Below are 5,677 nucleotides of genomic sequence, written 5' to 3' on the forward strand. Positions count from 1 at the left end.
ATAAATATATTTATAGAGGTTGAATATATATTAGTATATAATAATATAAGGGCAATTTACCAAAATAAATAAAATGGCATCTAATATTATCAGAATACACATTTTACAAAACAGATACTAAAATGTATTTTTTCCATAAACTATGTAAATTGTGACAGGAACCACAGTTTACAAATGAACGTACTCGCGGTTTACGTTGGAAGCCAAAATGCACATAATCCGCAATAAGGGCACTATAACAAATAAGAGTTTTCGCAACGGTCGAAAACTGTTGCCATAGATCAGAAAACCGTTCCTAAAACTTTAGGCAACGCTTTGACAATGGTTTTTTACCTAAAGCAACGGCAACCAAAAAACCGTTGCGATAGTTACTGGCATAGACAACGGTTTTGACAACAATTTTTCAAGAACGGTTTAGAACCGTTACTAGATAGGCAACGGTTTAAAACCGTTCTCTTTCATGACGTAATGGTTTAAAACCATAACTGACTAGACAACGGTTTTAAATTGTTGTAGTTTTGCTGTTCATAAAAACAACGATTTAAAAGCGTTGCCTTCGGTTGTGTTTTTTGGCAACGGTTTTAATATTATTGTCATTTTGTAGCTGCCTTTGACAACGGTTTTAATACCATTGCCTTTTGTGACTTTTGACAACGGTTTTTTATAATTATTCATGATTTACAATAATTTTCTCATTTTGTATTGAAATTAGTTCCAACTATTTTTTTAATTTAATGTCAATAAATAAACTTAACTATTTGAATCAAATTACTAAAGAAAACTAATAATTGAACATTTACCATCAAATTTAATTTATAAAGTATTATGTAAGATCCATAATCACATTATATCATCATTACAAAATATCATAATACTAGTCTAAGTCATAACTATTTCAAATTATATCACATTTTTCAAAATATAATAGCAAGGCATAATCTTAAGTGAAAATACTAATTCATTTTGGACATGATAATGCTAGAACTTAAAAATTATTACAGACAAAATTTTGTGTCACTGAAGTTTGACTAAAAAAAATATACATAATAAAGAAAAGTAGTACTCATTGCTTTGCATAATTTTGACAACTTAAAATGCACCAAACTAAATTCAAATCCAAATAAAAAACAATTAATTCATTGTTTGCACACTCAAAAAACTTCAAAGTTTAAAATCTATACACGTTGACACTAGCCAAGCCATTACCGACTAAGAAACATGCAACACAAAGCATACCACAACTTTGATCTTAGCAACATTGTTTGCTCTCTTTTTATCTGTTAAGGAACTCCTAAGGACTTGGCTCTCAAACAAGCCGTGGAATTTGTTTCCAAGTCTGCTACCACCGAGAATGTCCTCAGCCGAATCATTAAACAAATTTTGTCCCTGAATATTACCATAATTTAAACACTTATTTTGTGAAACATTAAGACATCCATTGAGAGAATCAACTCAGAATTTCCAGCCACTTTACATGCTAACAAAATAAACCAACCAGTAATTAAGAGACAACCATTAACATTAGCATTATGCTCCATAAAACAACTTAGCTTAATTTCAAACCAAATTGATTTAAACAAAACTTCTATGCTTAACTTTTTACATAGAGAAACATGTTCAGCAAAATAATTCTTTGATTTATAACAGAAAATAAGCTTAATCCAAACACACACCGTAACTGAACCTCAACGGACGAGGTGGGGGACGGCCTAGTGGACGCAAGCGGAGAGGAGAGCACAGAACAGCAGCAGATGACAGAGTAGGAACTGATGGCGAAGCAGAACTATTTTCTCCTAACATTGCTCAAAACAAAATCTTAATAAAGAAAAAAATTCAATCAACAAAGTAACTAATGGCAGAACAAGCCAACATCATCATAGTAACAATCAACAATCAACAAAATTCATAATAAGCGAAACCAATTCATAAACCAAACAAAATGAAATCATGTGGTTCTTCCCAAAAGATTTTACCATAATAGAAGAATAGTCTTTATAGTTTATACCTCAAAGCAAACAGGACAATTGTGATGCATTGCTCTTTTCAAACAGCGATGATCATCTTCCAATCATTTAGAGTAGTAGCACCCTAAAACATATAATAATTAATTTACAAGGATCAAGAAAAAAAAAAGATATAACTATATAGAGAAAACAGGAAAAAAAATAAGGAACAATGAATGAAACCACATTTCTCACCTCAATCCACCATTCACAGCAACATCATTAATCAATTACTCACCTGATGTTTATTGATGCACCGAGCAGCGATGGACGAATTTATAAAAAAATAAAGTCTTAGAGTTTTATAAAAATTTTGACAGCATCACCTCAAAAATTTGGACTTAAACCACCCTTACGGGTTCCCTCCTTCTCAATAGTTTACCAGCCTTTCATCAGCAATTATCAAACAAAAAGGTTCTTAATAATCAACATATTTTATCACCATTTGGTTCCACTCTTTGTAAAATTATTTATAAACCATAAAAATTACTATTTTTAGTTAAGAAATCAATTTTAGGTACTTAGTTTAGAAATCTAAACTCAATCTATTTATCATTCATCAAGCCTCAATCTCATAAATTACTCATTATAATTTGATTCAACCACCAATCACAACATTATTAAGTAAAAAAAAAAAAAAAAAAACAGAACTTCCGACAAGCATTCATCCCCAAACAACCTTGCAAGATGCACACAAGAGTTAAACAAATTTCAATTTACACGCACGTGATCGTCATCATACCAGTCACATTCACAGCCATAACCTAAACTCAATAAACTAATTGAAACACTAGAACATCATCTCAATACCAAACTAATCCAAATTTTACATCCTCAAACTAAGCTTATTTCTACCAATTAATCACACAAGACATTTATAAATTATTTGCAGATACTCACTAAACTTCAATGATATTCATAAATTAAAACGGTTAATTCTAAAAGAAATCCCCTACCTCTGAGTGTCAAAATTAGAAGAAATTTGAGACGGGTTGTGGCGGCAATGGCTGAGCTAGCGTAAACAGCAGCAGAAATAGGGGCCGAGCAAGGACAGTGGCTCCAATAGTGGCATTTCCTGGCATCAATGGCGGCGTCCCTGGCGACCAGCGGTGCGGTGGCAAAACCTCCCTCTCCTCTGCGAGTTTCTCCTCCCTCTTCATGTTCTGTTCATCCCATCAACAGTAGGAACTTCTAATCATTGGCGATGAGACAGCCTCGTTCTCCTCCTTCTCTGTCAGAGCATCTTCGCGCGTCACTCCCCTGGTTCTCTCTCTCTTGGACGCGTCTTCTTCAGCAGCGGCGACAATCCCGAGCAGAAACAGCGACGGCTTCGCAGCTTCCTTCTCCCTCTTTTGTTCGCGCATCCTTCCTCCTTCTCTGCTACAGCGTCGACGGCGACTGCGACGGCTAGGGTTCGTCACAGTGACGGCGGTGGCGTCTTCGACGGCGAGCTCGATAGTGACCAGGTGCGACAGAGCTGGCGGCGTCCTCTCCACCATCGCGTTTCCCGCAGCGGCAGCTCTCTCCCTCGCACGGTTCAGATTGACGATGACATGACGGTGGTGACGCGTGTGATGGGCTCCACGGCGGTGAGGCGCGACGCCGGCGCGCTCTTCTCCCTCTCCTTCCCTTTTTCTTCCTCGCGAGGTTTAGCTTTCTCTCTTCTCTCTGCGTTTCTCGTTTCTCAGGAGGGGTGGAGTTTTAAGGTTAGGTTTCTCAATTTGAAAACTAGAATTTTTTATTTAATTTGAAAATGTAGCATTAGAGTTAAATTTTTATCAAACAATATAGATAAAATAGATATTTTAATAAAATTATTCCGTTGTCTAAGACCATCTAATAGAACGGTTTTAAAGTGTAGCATTTTGGCAACGGTTTTTATGCGTTTCTTTTGTACAATTATTTAAACAACAATAAAAAACTGTTGCATAAAAAAAATCTTGGTAACGGTTATAAAACCGTTCTTTAAAATAGTCAAAGAGAACAGTTTTAGTTTATTGCTATAAAATAATGAAAAATTGAATTCATTGGTAACACTAAAAAAATTGTTGTCTAAAATTATCTAAAAGAACGGTTTTAAAGCGTTGCAAAATTTGGTGTTGCTAAAGCCCGTATTTGTTGTAGTGGGGTGTCGCAGTTTGTGTGTGAGTTGAGAATGTGCATAAACCGCAACCCTTTTCGCTTTTACATCTCCATCTTCTTGCTCTGTATCACTATGCATCACTATACCCTGGCATTAGCTGCATTGCTTTATTCTCCCATCATGCTCCACAATTCTCACATATTCCGCTTTCTCTTTTTATATATATATATATTTTTTGTTGATTTTTTCAGCGACTTTTTTGATTATTTTGTTTCAATTTTATCAAAAGATCAATTTTTTGGGACCTGAGATGTTGTGTTTATTTATTTATTTTTTCATTTTTTTTAGACTATGCCTTCTCTAACTATTGGCTCATTTCATTGGTTAAGTTCTCTGCCACTTGATCAAGAAAATCTCAATGATGATGCTCCTGATTCTTCCTTCAAGTTTAAGAACAATTTATTTTTATATAATATTAAATATGAAATAAATGACAATCTTAAAATAATTAATTGCATTTATACAGATCAACCATAAAAAAACAAGACTAGTAAATTAATTTATTATTCACCATAACTCTTTTAATTCAAGTAGTACGTACTCAGTACTAAATAAAAAAATTTAACAAATATACTTAATCCTAAATTTTAGAACTATAAATTTTAGAACTAAATTGACTCTAAATTGAACAAATGTATTTCATGTTTGATATTATATAAAATAAATTGTTAACTTAATAAAAAATTAAATATTCTAATGTTTAATATGATCATTCCTTATCCATCCTAATATTCTACAATAGCAGAAAAATGGCGGCTGCTCTATTTTGTAGGCATCTCATTTCGCAGGTGTCAATGGGCAAATATAAAAAATGATTTCAATCTCCACTGATGAGTTGTTAGACATGGATGAAGCACTGAAGCTGGTGAAAACTATGCTAAAGTAGAAGGTCCAGGTTGAAAAAGTATTCAACTGAGAGCAAAAAACACATACACAAAAACCGCGAGACTCCTGTCGGCTGTCGCAGTTTCTAGCCATTTTGCATATCAACATAAACCGCTGTAGGAGTGTAACGGTTTATGTTCATTTGTAAATCGTGGATCCCCTGTCACGGTTTACATAATTTATGAAAAAAATGCATTTTAATATCTATTTTACAAAATGTGTATTCTGATAATATTAAAAGTCATTTTATTTATTTTAGTAAATTGCCCATAATATAATGACTTATATAGTATTTTATTCACAATGATTAACTTGATGCATATTCTCAAGTTGTATATTTAAAAAAAAATTGGCTTGTTTTACTTTATTTATATGAAAGCATAAATTTGATGACCTACTAAAAAAATATTTTTCTAGTATAATCAATTGTTTTACTAAAACCTAGTTAGCATAATCAATTCATCACATTACTTCAACTCAATTAGTTTGACACATTAGTTTTACAATGTGATTACACTAGTTTGTGGTTTAGTGTTTGGTTGTAGGAGAAAGCTCAATTTCTGGATATGCTCTTGTTACTATAAAACGGTGTTCTGATCATAGATTTTGTGCCAGGCTTGTGATTTGGGGTTGTCGATTGATTTCT

At 33.4% G+C, this 5,677-nt stretch overlaps 1 long non-coding RNA gene across 2 annotated transcripts; it reads right to left on the reverse strand.

Annotated features, from left to right (window-relative positions):
• LOC107640247 lies at positions 1,096-3,712 on the reverse strand. Of its 2 annotated transcripts, none has more exons than XR_001620359.2 (4): positions 2,960-3,712; positions 2,006-2,088; positions 1,674-1,815; positions 1,096-1,386 (listed from the first exon to the last, which is right to left on the reverse strand). It is a non-coding gene; the product is annotated as an uncharacterized LOC107640247 (long non-coding RNA). The 2 variants fall into 2 exon arrangements; XR_001620358.2 differs by having other exon boundaries at positions 1,674-1,793; positions 2,960-3,711.

This window comes from Arachis ipaensis, chromosome B01, assembly GCF_000816755.2.
Source record: "Arachis ipaensis cultivar K30076 chromosome B01, Araip1.1, whole genome shotgun sequence".
NCBI lineage: Eukaryota > Viridiplantae > Streptophyta > Magnoliopsida > Fabales > Fabaceae > Arachis > Arachis ipaensis.